Below are 16058 nucleotides of genomic sequence, written 5' to 3'. Positions count from 1 at the left end.
CACATTTAGACACTCACTTGCTAAATAAATGCTTGATGGCTTGATCCTTTTTTTGTTCTTTATATGCTAAAAGGTTTAATGAAAGAGACAGAAAAAAGTAAATTTCTTGAAAAATCTCTTCTTTTTAAATAGTCCTTGTCTTTGTGTGAATTGTTTTTTTTTTTTGCTTTTTTTAACCTGAATAATAAAAAATGTCATCACTGATTTAGGAAATTGTAACTTCTTTTTCTCTTATCTTTGCATTACATACAATAGAATAAGGACACAAAAATCTATTAAATATAATAATTTGCTTGTTAGGGAGTGGTAATAAGTGCATAAATAAAGGAGCTTGTGGCACCCCCGGTGTATTTTACTTTTTTTTGGGGGTCACAAATACGTTTTTTTTTTTCAAGCATGCATTTTTTTCCAGATTCACAATGATTTCAATAAACTAATACTCAGAAATGCAAATTTTGCACTTATTTTGCCTTCCGTCTTCCGAAAAATGCTACAAGAACATGTTAAAAACACCAAAAACACTGTGTTGTATTCTTACAGTTATAATCCAATTCTTAACTGCAAATCAAAGATATCATTACGTTTTTAGTCCAAACACAGTTTTATTTCTAATTTGTTATCAACTAGATTTCACCAGAAATAAAAACGGCCCACATTTAAGTATTTACGCCATCTTTGTCCAGTCAAGTATCTTATTACAGGCTACAAAAACTATCCTGATCGTGTCATTTTTTAAATCCTTTTTCCTTTAATGTATCCCCTTTTAAAGTTGTTTCATCACTTTTCTCTTTTTACAATTCTTGAGAACTTCCTTTTTTTAATCTGTTCAACACAATTCATGTTGACAAATTAAAAAGGTTAATTATTTTGCTGGAATACGTTAAACTATAAAATCTGCTAATGTCTTCACACCGATTTGCTCTGTAGGGCTGTCAAGTTTAATGATAAGTCAATGTTCAGGGGCGATTTGACCTGCAGCGCAATTTGGGTCTCAGACTTGGTGAGGTGCATCAACCAATCAAAGACTCAGCTTTAGACACGTGAAAGTCATCAGCAGGCCAAAAAGAGTCCAATATGGTGGCTTGATGCAAGGATTTTCATTCTGAACTTCCATCCATTTTCTTAACCTGCTCGGGCCACAGGACTGCCATAAACTGTCCTGGTTACCGATGGGCAAAGGCGTGATCGGCCGTACACCTTGAACAGGTCACCAGTTTATCACAGAGCTCATGGAGCTGGAGCAGTCTACCGCGCTACGCTAGCCAGCCACCTGACGGACAGCATAGCGAGCTCCACCGCCCAGGGTTCGGCAGAGCAAGCGAGCGTCGGCGTCCAGGATCTGGAAAAGCAAGCAAGTGTTGCCCCCCCAGGGTCAAGCAGAGCTAGCGGGAGTCGCCACTTCGGTTTCAGATAAGCTAGTGAGTGTCTCTAACTAGGATCCAACAAAGCTAGCAAGCGTCGCCACCTAGGATCCGGCAAAGCTAGCGAGCATTGCCACTTTGGTTTCGGTAAACCTAGCGAGCATTGCCACTTCGGTTTCGGTAAAGCTAGCGAGCATTGCCACTTCGGTTTCGGCAAAGCTAGCGAGCGTCGCCACCTAGGATCCTGCAAAGCTAGCAAGCATTGCCACTTTGGTTTCGGCAAAGCTAGCGAGCATTGCCACTTCAGTTTTGGTAAAGCTAGCGAGCATTGCCACTTTGGCTTCGGTAAAGCTAGTGAGCATTGCCACTTTGGTTTCGGTAAAGCTAGCGAGCATTACCATTTTGGTTTCGGCAAAGCTAGCGAGCATTGCCACTTCAATTTCGGTAAAGCTAGCGAGCATTGCCACTTTGGTTTCGGTAAAGCTAGCGAGCATTGCCACTTTGGTTTCGGTAAAGCTAGCGAGCATTGCCACTTCGGTTTCGGTAAAGCTAGCAAACATTGCCACTTCGGTTTCGGCAAAGTTAGCCAGCGTCGCCACCTAAGATCCGGCAAAGCTGGCGAGCATTGCTACATAGGTTTCAGCAAAGCAAAGCTAGCGAGCATTGCCACTTTGGTTTCGGTAAAGCTAGCGAGCATTGCCACTTTGGTTTCGCAAAGCTAGTGAGCATTGCCACTTTGGCTTCGGTAAAGCTAGCGAGCATTCCCACTTCGGTTTCGGCAAAGCTAGCGAGCATTGCCACTTTGGCTTCGGTAAAGCTAGCGAGCATTCACACTTCGGTTTCGGCAAAGCTAGCGAGTATTGCCACTTTGGTTTCGGCAAAGCTAGCCAGCGTCGCCACCTAAGATCCGGCAAAGCTGGCGAGCATTGCTACATAGGTTTCAGCAAAGCAAAGCTAGTGAGCATCACCACTTAGGTTTTGGTTAAGCTAGCAAGCGTCGCCACCTAGGATCTCGCAAAGCTAGCGAGGATCACCACATAGGATCCAGTAAATCTAGCGAGGGTCCAACAGAGCTGGCGAGCTTCACCGCCCAGGATGCCAACCCCTGGACACCGGCGCTCGCTGTGCTGGCCCTTGGGTAGTTGGCTGCCTGGCAGATGGAGAACTTTCGCCGGTACTGTCTTAGCGGGGGCGATCGATCCTGCTCCATGGGCTTTTGATGTTTCTTATTTTCATAGAGACAATCATAAAAGATCATTATTTTTATTTTTTCCCTCTCGGGTTAATGCTCAAACTCTCTTAAGTTTTTAAATGAATGCACAATCACGGTGAGCGTCCAGCTTAAAGCTCGTCACATTCAGGTAAGCATCAAAGCATTTATCCCGCCTGTTTAGAGTGGAATTCTAAGGATCGTCATGAACAAAAACGTTGCTTTCCTGTGTCTGACTTCTGAGTCTAACCAAAATAAAGGAGATCATCCTCATTTTGTGAGGAGAAATCGGGAGGTTTTTCCTGCACAGAAGCTTCATTTCAGCTGGCGAAGGATACAGTCCGTCTTTTCACAACAGCAGTTATGCTTTCATAATGTCAGCGCTTTTAAATGTCGCTTTTTGTCACACAATTATTTGAATACCACACCTGGTTCCATCTGACAAACATAAAAGCTTTATTTTTATGATGAGTTCCTTTTGTCATGTTTCATGCAAACTTGAGTTGGAGTTTAAAAAACATTTCTTCATTATTTTCTTTTGTTTACTTCACTCCGATCAATATGTTCAACCAATTCACAAGAAGGTTTTATACATAAGAATTACAAAATTATGCATATAATGGAAGTTTGAGGTCTGTTTCCATGGAAATTGAGAAATGGTTATTTATGAGTTGGGAGTTAAGACAATTCGTAACCACAGTAACAAACTTACTGTATGTAAAACTTATTTTCCTACAGTAAAATCCTCTTTCAGGAGTGGTGGAAGTTGGTATATTCTGACGCCTCCCTCAAGCAAAGTCAGACCTGGGGGTCACAAGGCCGTAAAATTGGACGTTTCGCCTCGTTTCACAACAAGTCTCAACACTCACAGCATTTCTGAAACAAAGCTCTAATTGAAGCTCTTGGGTCCAAAGAAAACAAGAAGGACAGTGAAATGCCCTCGGGAAACCTTTGGAGCTAATTGTGCAGCAGGTCCTGACTTTTGACCCCCTGTGGGGCTTGAAGGAACAAAAAAAGGTAAAATATATATATATTTATTTTTGGACTTGACAGCTATACCGTAAAAAGTGAAATATTGGATTAAGTAACAATAGAAGTCGTTACATTTAAAAATATTTTTTTTTTATGTAAAAAACTTAGAACTTTTGTTAATTGTTTCACTTTTTTCCTTTTAAATCCCAAAGGAAAATCCATCTAATTAAGTCCCAAACTCACTAGTAAATAAACCCCCACAGCTTAAAGCACCTCCTGTCTGCATATTAAATATTTAGAGTGACTGATAATGAAATTATCTGTTGGAGGTAAGAGTTATCCAGATATCTTTTGAGCTGTTCGACTTTAAATGGCAACAACGAGGCAAATCTTATTCCGTTTTCACCAGGAATAAATTGCGTTTTGGAGCACATTCACAGCAGAATCCATTCTCTGTCTTAACAGTGTGGAGATGTCTATCCACGGAGAATGGGGTAACCATAGTAACAGGAAACTAGGTTACAAAGTACTGTATATAAACAACAGTAAATTGCACAAAGCCACCCAGAGCACTATTTAGAGCGCTCTATGGTTGTGTTTTTTTTAAAACTGAACCCCAAGCATTTTTGTATCTATTTTCAAATTATGAATGACTTACTTTTTATCTAATGTTAACCCATATTCTCTATTCAAACAAAAAGAGAAGCCCAAAAGAATGATATTCAGGCACGAATGAGCACTTTGTGTTAAAAAAACGAGTGGAATTAAAGTACAATGTCCCCAAATATAACAGATTCAGAATAGAATCCATTTGTCTGAAACAGTTTTAAAACATTATAGAGATTTTTTTCTGATCAGTTTTTAATATGTCATAGCTGAGGCTGCACTGCAGGGATCCAAAACACTTTAGGTTGTGGGCCGAACAGAATAAACATGTGTTGAACACACTAAAATTAAAGTTTTAAAACTTTTTAACATAAAACAGTCAGGAATGTTGTTCCAGAATAAATCAACTTAAACCTTAAATAACTTTCAATATTTTACTCTCCATAAAAATATATTTTGTCAAAATGATACAAGTTAGACCAATAAAATGAAATAATCTGGAGAGCCGGACTTTGACACATATTTTGTTTTTCTTATACCGGAACTTTTGGAATGTTTTTCTCCCAGAATTCCATGATGTTTTCTGCTGGAAAAGTGTTGCCTTTCTTCCTTTTATTTCCTATCTTTGTTTGTAGATTGGTGCCTACATTTTTCAGAGCTCCTGATTGGACGAGGACCTCCACCATTCTGTACATATCATCTGTTGTTTGCAATCCTTACAGGTTTTGGTCGTTATATTTTGGTTGTTTTTATTTATTTATTTGTAAATAAATCCTAGCTTAGTTTAGTGGGTTTGTGAGATTTTTTTTGTGGTATTTATTTATCCTTTTTTTTATGTAACATCCTATTACAATCCCTTAGACAGAATGTAACATTAATTGGGGGCTCGTCCGGGATTCGAACCAAGAAGCCTGGCTGATACCATTCAGAACTTTTGTTTTTTGAATAAAAGGCGTATCTTGATGGACGTGGAGCCTCGACGTGCTCCCACAAACTTCATAACAAAATGCATTAATTCTATTGTTAACATTTCCAGGTCTAGACTGGCAGCAGGGAAACTGGATAAGGGAGAAAATAAATCCCACTTTGATATTCGCTGTGAGTTTAATTTTCTGTGCAGCCAACTGTCCCCCCACCTTACAAATGTGGGGGTGGAGGGGGGAGAGTTGGCTTATTTATTTGTGTTTATTTCCATGTTGCATCCTTTCACAAGCCCCTAAACGGGGGTATAACAGAAAGTGGGGGCTCGTCCGGGACTTGAACCAACAAGGCTGGCGGATACCATTCAGAACTTTTGTTAGTTGGAATAAAAGGCGTGTCTTGATGGATGTGGAGTCTCGGCGTGCTCCCACAGGATTAAACACAAACTTCATCACAAAACGCACAAATTCTATTGTCGAACATTTCCAGGTCTGGACCGGCAGCAGCAGGAAACTGGATAAGGGAGAAAACGAGTCCCACTTTGATATTTGCTGTGAGTTTAATTTTCTGTGCAGCCAACTCTCCCCCCACCGCCCCCACCTTTCAAATGCAAATCCCTAAACGTGTTGTTTTACAAAGGGCTCTGTCACCACATCCTCACCCTCTGCATTATGAACAGCAGAGTTCATTTCAGCCGAGACACACAGGCTGTGTTTTCTTTGAGGCCAATTAGCCGTTTGAGGTCCTGTGGCAGCTTTCTGGGAGTGTTTGAGGAGAAAAATATATACGTGGATGAACACATCAGAGGCTTTCTTTAAGTTTTGATCATTAAAACTGTTTTAAGCTTCCGGATTCGTCGGTACTTTGCTCTCCAAAGACACAAAAATACGAGCAAAATACTGATGTAATTGTCACTGGGACTCAAAGTGACATTTATTATTAGAATATAATTATTTTTTTAATGTGTATAATAACTTTTAGCCACGTTGATCATTTTGTTTGGGATTGCTAGGATTACCCTTGATCTCCGTGTACCTCAGACAGTAGATTAGTTTTGTTCTGTTAGATTTCTATTCTACATTTGACACAATAGATCATAGTAAAACATATTTTTTTAATTAAAAATCCCTGTAATGATCAAGACAAATTCCAGATTTTTGTTGTAAATGAGTTTTTTCACATCCACCAGTCAGATATGGTGTACCACAAGGCTCTATGCTCAGATTCTAACTTTTTTGCCTCTACATGCTTCAATTAGTAAACATATTTCAGCTTCAGAACATTTTTTTTTATTTCTAATTTGAGATCATGAGGCATGATTCTTTTTTTTTTTACTTTGTTTATTGATGCGCATCAGGCAGCATTCATTTAATTACTGGTAAGTTCTTATAATTTTTGTTCATTAAATGTAGACGGCTGTTTCTTGCATCAGGAATTTACAAGAGCAACAAAATGACAAGATTAAAAAGTCTCTATTGGGGCTATTTTTGACCACATCTTGTCTCTCAGTTGGAACACAATTACATTTTTTTGCTGCCTCCTTTTGCCGAAAACACAAAGTTGAGAATATTCAGTCTCAGAATGTTGAGGAGTTGGATTCTGTGAATTTGTTCCTTTATGATAGGAGTTGTGTAATTTCTTATTATCTGGGTTTCTTGCTGCGAAGACTCCAGACGTTCTTAAAAAGACAATTCTCAGAATTGGTTAAAGAAATTCCATTTCTCCTCTTTTGGTTTGACGGGATTGTTGAAACAAAGAGATTTTAAAAGTCATCCTGCAAAAAAAAAAAAAAAAAACACTTTGAATGGCCAATTATCTTTCATATTTCCTATAATCCTGACAGATCTCAAACTGATTTTACTTTCAAGACTTTATTAAAATAAAAACATAGAAGTTTTTATTTTTTAGCTTTCTAGCCTTTTCTCTGAATATCTGGTTTACTGCATCTAAGGAGAAAAATAAAAAAAAATTAAGTCTAAATATTAAGAGTTGGCCTGGATGACCTCAGCCATACTTCTCAATATCTCCTTGTTTGTTTGTCTCTTTGTGACCCAAAACCTTTTCATGTGGTTCTACTCGAGCTTTCCACCTGGTTAAGGGTCTATTTCAATGAGTAACATATACGCTAGAGGTGCTATGCTAGCTTGTTACATATACAAAGTTGGACGCCATATTGGATAGGGCAAGATGCCTGTTTACTGCTGTGCTACAATGACACAAACAGAGCGGGAAAAATCAAAATGTGTTATTTAATAAACACGGACCGAGCTGTCTAATTGTGTAAATCTTAGTATGTTTGTTGATCTGAATAAAATCGCAACATAGCAATTCATATATAATGACATGTTGCACTATGTACAAAACATTAATATCACAGTCTGGGTCTTATTTTTATGATGATCAGAGTTTTTTTTTAAACTTTTTAGAATTAAACCAAATTTAAGCATTTTATGGTCATTTTACGGTATCTCATAAGCCATGTCTCTTTGTTTAATGACCTTTCCAATATGGCGTCGCTCTTTACGTATCTTGGACACTGGTACCAGCATCTCTAATATATAACTCATTGGTCTAATCACCCCTGTTGTCTTCAGCACCTACAATTTTTACTCGTTATGTTGCGTGAACTGTATCTATAATAGTTTGGAATGCCATTTTGAGATGATTCCTAATTTTTTTCCGGTTGATTTTTTTTTTTTTCAAAGCTTCTTGACATAAAAAAATCAATTGGTTGGTATGAAAAACTGAACAAAAGAGGCAACATTTGAAGATAATTAATTGGTGATTATTATTTACATCATGAACAACAGAGGGAGACCTGGAAACACCTGCTACGATAGGCTTTCTATAAATTGGTCAGATGACAAACTATAGAAAATTAATAACTTTTTTACTCACTGTCTCACTAATTTTTTTTATTAGAAAATAACAGAGCAATCATTGTGTGTCAGATTGTGTGATTAGGTAATAGAGACATTAAAACAGACATTTCGAAAAGTTTTTGAACTGTTTTCAGAAGATATGATTTTCTGCAGAGTTTGGGGTTTTTGCAATTCTTTTTTTTTTCATTTAACTCTTGTTTAGTCATAAGAAAACACCCAAAGACCCCATGTTCTTACTCTCTGCTGCAATGCCATTAGGCAGAGTGGTTACCATGACTACCACCACAGGCCTGCCCTTTGATCAGTCAGTTTGCCATGGCCACCACTTTGGTGATCTGGTGTGAATATTTTTTTGTATTCAGCTGCATGAAAAACTATGGCAGCAAAGCCTTTATTTAAAAGACTTCATGTTCGACTAAATGAATCGGAAAATTGAGTCGAGGAATTTTAGGATAAGTTCTTAATAAACAGGAAATGAAATGTTTATCCTCACGGTTTTGAGGCTAATGAGGTTTTGATAATGAGAAAAAGCGTGATTAGCTTTTGTGTTTTCTTTAACAGGTGAATTTTACAAAGAACTAACCATTAGTTTGCTGGAACAAAGGTGTTATAAATAAATCCCATATCCTCTGATGCCTAAAACAACATAATAACTGCATCAATATTTATAAAAAAGTTCTCAAAGGTGAGCAGGAGTCAGAAAAATGTTGCCAATGAGAAAAAGTCCTGGCACAGTTTAGTTTGTAATGACACGTTGGTAGCAGATGTTTCTAATTGCAGCGATCACAGTGAGAAAAATGTGTTATAATGTGAGAATCAGCCTCCCACTGAGTGACTATGTGTGCATATTAATACTTCCTCCTGAATAAATTGTGTACGTTATGCAGTGTTTCCATAAATGAGCTTTACATGTGCTGGAAGTGTTACTTTGGAGACAATAAAATAGAACAAGTAACAAAAAAAAAAGTTTACAGTTTCACTTTAAGCTCTTTGAAAAGCGTTATTGGTTGGCTTTTAATTGTTTTTAACCAATTTTTTTTAAACATTGTGGCGTTTCTGCAGAGAGGCAGCAATTTTTTAGAAATTCAACGCTGAGTTGTGGGCGGGGTGGTCGGGGTGAAACAACTCCAACCCCTCTTCCCGTCTACACTATAAAAAGTAAAACGTTGGATTCATCAAAAAAAAGTTCTGTAAATGGTTACATTTAGAAATATTAGATTTTATCAAATTAAAATTCTGAGTTGAGTAAACCATCAATCCAAAATGTCAAGTTGATGAAAACTAATAATTTTAAATGTAACAAAATAACTTGAGTTAATTGATCCAACGTTTCAATTTTTTCAGTGTATGTTCTTTTACCTACGAACTACAACTGCATTTTTAAAATAATATGTGAATCTATTGAAATGAATATTTACAGCAGAAAAAATTAGAACGTAAAAATGTTTTATTTGTGGAGTTAATGTTTCAAAAATGTGAGGATTTTGTAAAATCCTGGTAAAATTTAGTAAAATAAAACTGCAAATTTTATTAGAGATGCTTAAAGTTAAAAATAAAGAGTCTGCAAAAACTGTTTTCACCTCAGAAGATAAAAATCATAGGAGGAAATGTGATTTTAAGTTTCAAGTTGCTTGAACTGCTTTAAAGCAGAGATGTTTTTCTTTTGTTGGGGTAAAATGTTCAACAGGAAAATTTAAAAAGTTGTACTAGTAAGATAATATTCAAACAATATCAGTAAAGACAAAACTTGATGAATATATAATGTTTAGAGGCACTAAAGTCCTTCTAGGATTGTTTCTTTTGTTTTTTCCTTTTAAGATGTGATATAGGGTCAGAAATGAAAAAATAATTTATTTTTCTTCTTGCTCCTTTACTCTCATGAAGATATGTAGAATTATGTTGGGTACCGAATATGTTAATGTAATGCTCTCCTCATGAATGGAACAAACTAACAAATCGATTCAAATCAAATCTATACTTCAATATAATTGTGCTGCACAACATGATTTTGTGGTAATTTTGGGGTCAATTGCACAATAAATTTATGTTAGTCTGCACTGTGAGATTCCTAGGCGCAATAAAAAGGAAATGTTCTCAATATAAATGGGAAAAACCTTTTTTAGTTAAAACATGCAAGATTCAGTCAGTACATTAATTAAAATGTTTTATAAAGCTGAGATAGATACAATGGTGCTTAATTTTAGTACAGAATATGTGCTACAGATCAAATACAATCTTTTTCTAACAGCATTTTTTTTTAGCGAAGAAGTGCAATTTTAATATATGTTCTCTATATTTAGAAAAATTCCACAAAAACCCAATTTCATCTGAGTGGGTCTTTAACTCTCCATCATAAACAATATTAGAGCCTTGGAGTCATGTGAGCACAATTGCATTTTTGGAACTTTTACAAAAAGAAACAAGTCAAAGAATGAAAAAAAAATAAGCATTTACAGAAGGTTTTATCAAAAATGATGTTTTTTTATTCAAATTTTAACCCCACTGGTGATACAAGTGATGATTACACCTAAAAACAATAGAAAATTGAGAAATTCTGAAAATGAAAAAAAGGAACCATCCGACTCAGAAAACACTTCCTCTAGAGAAACAATTCAGGATAATGACATGGTTGCGACGCCTGCTGACAATTTGATAACAGTAATAATGCTGCGAGTCAGTTTAATCTTTCTTCTTGACTACTTTATTAATCTGCTATCGATTGAGGCTGAAATGGCTCTTGAGGAGTGGAGCGGCGCAGATAGAGTTGATGACCTCATTCCTCTTTTTTAGTTTTCCACAATCATTCCAGGTCTTTGAATTTAAAGCATCTCAAAAACAACAACAAAACAAGTGTCAGTATCTTTAACAGCTTTTAAAGTAGACGTTTCAGTCTGGTACTAGTGGACTCTAGAAATGTAGTGATTTTCTTTTGTGGTACGCCCATGCACCGCTCTCCCATCAGATCATCCGAGGACTGGAGTGCAAGATTAAAGCCCATGGATGATTCAATGGGCCAATCCAATTTCATCTGTTATGACTAACAATTTCTGACAACATTACTGCAGCCTTTGATGCTACAAAAACGCCGCAAGCTTAGGGGACATCTCTAAGTTCAAACTTTACAGGACGTGCAGCGTTCCTCGTACGGAGGACATCTACAGCTCCATGTCTGCTAATGTGTCATTACAGGTAATCTGGGATGTTTGATTAGGAGCAACATTCAGAAGATGGAAAAACTTGAAGATGCTAAAAGAGCATGATAAAATGATCAAATTTAGCATTTCGGTCATTTATATTGCCATATTCCTACTGAGTTATTCAAATGGATTGTACTGATGGACTGATTTTTTTTTTTTTTTTTTTAATAAAAGTTACATTCCATGCTTACATTTTAAACCCATTTATGGGCAGATTTGTGAAGTAATGTGCAAACACTGTAGAAATGAAGGGGAATATTCATGCTGACATTTATGGCTCCTCACGGACAAATCTTAATTATCAGACAATATCAAGAGACCTTTTTTATTTAATTTCAAACTTAGTTTTTGAAGCTAAAGTTGCTTTTAATGCAGCAGCACATAGATAATTTCAGGTGAGTCTAAAGATGAAAAAAATGGACATATTATGCAATCATTCCCCCCATTAGGTTCAACATGAATTTCTTATGAGGCTGGTTGAACCAGGAGCACTGATACAGCTTTTAAGATTTTTTTATGTCTCAACACCAGTATTACGCCATGTTCCTTTTGATTTTTGAGGAACATAATGACCTGTAAGATTGACTTCTCACTTCTATTAGGCTCCATGTGACTCTGGTGAGTTGCAGTGAACCACATGACAAGCTTGTGTTTTAGAAGTTAAACCTCACACATTATCATTCTGGTAAATCCTTTTATCGCTTCCTGTTCTCACCTTGACTTTCTCACTGCTGACTCTTGCATTTTTATATCTTGTCTTTTAACATACAGTCACAACTGTCCCACTGGTTGTTAACACAAATCCTAATCAGCCAATCACATGGCAGCAACTCAATGTATTTAGTCGGTCGAGACCTGTGGATCCAGAGCCCTTCAAGACTCTTTTGTGGCTCTAAAATTGAAGAACCATTAAACTTTTTAAATTTTAAATATACAGTATTTTTCTAACTATAGCAAAACAGAACAGTCAGACTTTATTCAATTAATTCACAAATTAGGTTCCTGACTACAATACCCATAATGCTCCAACAATCTATCAAGCAATTTGGATTTGTAGTTTACTAAAGTTGAACATTTTGACAAGATTTTTGTGTAACAGAAAACTACAACCAGAATTCATACTTAAGACACAGTGGAATTAGTCTATTATTAAGAAAAATCAAGGATTTAAAATGCATTATATGGTCCAAATATTGTATAAGATTCACTTAATTAGCTTTGATTTAATTTTAGTTAAATTTATAGATTTTTGAGATCCACCAATAATGGTAAATTAAACCGTGTATAGTTTTTATTCATAAATCACTCAAGACATCACACTATCTACTGCTATATTTGCCTCTTTGACATGATCATATGTGAAACAGTCTTTTATTTTGAAAGTAAGACATGAATCTTTGTCAAACGTCATTACAAAAAATGAAAACATTTTATTTTATTCTAAAAAAAAATCTAAATTTATCAAATACCAATCTTATCTTTTCTACAGGGTAAGTAAGACCTCGTGGCTCCTGCTGGGTTATGATCATTGAAAAATTGACCTGAATGTCTCTCTAAATGTTAAAGGTTGCAGACCCCTGGTCAAGACGATTTGCTGCTGTTCAAACTGAGTATCAAAATGAAGAAAGATGATTCAAGTGACTTTGAACATAGCGTGGTTGTTGGTGCCAGACTGTCTGAGGATTTCAGAAACTACTGATCTACTGGGATTTTCACCAACAACCATCTCTAGTATATACAGAGAATGGTCAGAATAAGAGAAAATATCCAGTGAGCGGCTGTTCTGGCTTGTTGATGTCAGAGGTCAAAAGAGAATGACCAGACTGGTTCCAGCTGATAGAAAGGCAACAGTAACTCTAATAACAACTGGATATTAAGAACAGGAAATTGAGGCTACAATTCACGAAGACTCACCAAAACTGGACAATAGAAGATGAAAAAACCTTACTATTCGGATAGTAGGGTCATAATTTTGCATCAACGACATGGAAGCATGGATACATCCTGCCTTGGGTCAACAGTTCAGGCAGGTGGTGGTGGTATAATGGTGTGGGGGATATTTTTTGGCACACTTTGGACCCCATAGTACCAACTGAACATGGTTACAGCCACAGCCTACCTGAGTATTGTTGCTGACCATATCCATTCCTTTATGACACAGGTGTCGAACTCCAGGCCTGGAGGGCCGGTGTCCTACATGTTTTCCAACCAACCTGCCTTTGAAGCTCCTTATTGGCCAAACACACCTGATCCAGGTAATCAGCAGCAGATGAGGCAGGATTTCTAGAAAACCTCGAGGACTTGAGTTTGACACCCCTGCTTTATGACCATGTTGTACCATCTTCTGATGACTACTTCCAGCAGGATGATATCATGAAGCTGAAATCATCTAAGATTGGCTTCTTAAACATGACTTCAAATGGCCTCCATAGTCAAAAGATCTAAACCCCAATTGATCACCTTTGGGATGTGGTGGAACGGGAGATCGGCATCGTGGATGTGCGGCCGACAAATCTACAACAACTGTGAGATGCTGTTATGTCAATATGGATCAAACTCTCTGAGGAATGTTTCCAGTACCTTGTTGAATCTATCCCACTGAGGATTAAGGCAGTTCTGAAGCCAAAATGGGTCAAACCTGGTACTAGCACTAGTTTATAAGTAAAATTCCTTAAATAATGGCTTTGATTAAACTATAATGACACTTCCAGACAAGACTTTTACTTTGCAAAGTACAAGATGTAATCACAAATTTTGTTTGTTAAAAAACAACAACTAGTGACCAACTAGTTTTGGACTTCTCCATCTCTAGGTAATACCACTTTTATCTGTTGTTAGAACAGCATGAGAGAAAAAGTCTTAGTGCTGCTCAAATTCCCTTTAATGCACCAACAGGGAAACTTCCAACAGCAAAAAAGATGAAGTCCACAAAGACTTCTGTTTAATCTGTCACACAAATATGAATACCAATAGACCTGAGCTAGGTGTTAGGAACAAGTCATGAATATTTTAAATGTGCATCATTTACTTTAAAGGGAGGAGAAGGATGGCTAGTACAATGCCACCCCAGTGAGTTTTTTTCTTTTTTATTCTGGCCTGGTTTCTGGCGGAGCTTTGTTGTGTGGCCTTGCTTTACTCCTTTTGCCCATGCGAGCTTCTTCTAAGTACAGTGTGTGCCTCTCACACCCAAAAACACATTCTACTTCTTTGATTGGAAATGCTGAAAAGCTGGGAGTGTGGGTATAGTGGAGTACCAAAGTGATAATGCGTCACGACCATCTGAGGAGGCTTTGGCTTTACTTTCTTTAGATCTAAGGAAAGCATCGGGGCAGTGGGGGAGGTCAGGATCTCTGCTCAGACTGCCGACTCTGTGAACTTGTCTCTGAGAAGTGGTAGAAATGGACTGTGGTTTGCACAAGTGCTGTGTGAGCAACACATTAAGCAAACAAAATTATAATTCAAGTGTTTTTGTAACACCTTAATACGTCTGTAACAGCAGGAAATATTTTCAAACATGTCCCTCTAAATGGTAAGTACTTAAGCCCGATTAAATTTGTGAGTCAACTGCATTATTGTATCCATTCATCAATGCAAACCCCATTGCCATCCAAATCACTTGGCACTGGCTCCTTGTGTCTTTCCTACAATTGATAGATCAGCAGGAAGGTGGCGCCATGTGTACTTCTTGTCTGGATGTGAAATGAGTGGATCACATGAATGCACACTGGTCAGGAATGGTGCAACTGAGTTTGAAATAATATACTGTAAAAACCCATATAAAAAGTAATACCCACAAAGTATTTGTCTCCAGGAACAGTTGTAAGAGATGGCCAATATTTTTAAACCTCTCAGACAGGAACTTCAACCATCAACAGTGATCATGTTCCTCAACCTGGAGCCTCAATCAGAAACCTCGACCAGGAACTTCTATTAGGAGCATCAACCAGAACATTGACTCTTTCAGGAACATTGACTATGAACGTTTACTAGGAGCCTCGACCAAGATCCATGACCAGGAAAATTTACCAGGAACCTTGACCAGGATTCTTAATCAGAAATATTGACCAGGAACTTCAACTGGGATCCTTGATCAGGAACATCGATCAGAATCCTTGAAAAGGAACGTTGACCAGGATCTTTGTCCAGGAACCTCAACCACGAGCATCAACCATGATCCTTCATCATAAACCTTGACCAAGTCCCTCAAACAGGAATATCCACCAGGATCCTTGGCCCAGAGCATAGACCAGGAACATTGGCCATGAAACTCAACCAGGAATCTTGACCATGAGCCTCAAACAGTTTTGCCGACCTGAAGTCTTGACCAGGAACGTTAGAAATGCTTCAGGAAAGTCAACCCAAAGCCTTGACCAGGGTCATTGACCACAAGCCTTAATCAGGATCCTTCATCAGAAACTTTGACCAGGTGCCTCGAACAGGAATATTGACCAGGAGTCATCCTTGACCAGGAATATCAACCAGGAACCTCGACCAATAGCCCTGACCAGGAACATTGGCCACGAAACTCAACCAGGATCTTCGACCGCAATCCTTGACCAGAAACGTCGTCCTTGAGCCTCAACTAGGATCCCCAACCTGAAGTCTCAACCAGAAATGTCGATTGGAAATGTTGACCAAGAAAGGCAACTAGGAGCCTTGACCAGGATCCTCGATCAGAATACTCAACCAAGATCCTTGTCCAGGGACCCCAACCAGGAGTCTCTACTAGGAACCTCCAGACAGATGACAGTAAAACCAAATAAACTCTAAAAGTACTTTAATGTCCAACATTGAAAAAAAACTTATCCAAACAATCAAACAAACAAAAAAATCTGTCACTCCAGGACTAGACACACACAAAAAGGAAATCCATTAATCTTTAATAAATGAATGGTCAAGAAGTTCAGAA

The sequence above is a fragment of the Oryzias melastigma genome, linkage group LG24 (genome assembly GCF_002922805.2).
Source record: "Oryzias melastigma strain HK-1 linkage group LG24, ASM292280v2, whole genome shotgun sequence".
Taxonomy (NCBI): domain Eukaryota; kingdom Metazoa; phylum Chordata; class Actinopteri; order Beloniformes; family Adrianichthyidae; genus Oryzias; species Oryzias melastigma.
This window is presented reverse-complemented; position numbering follows the sequence as displayed.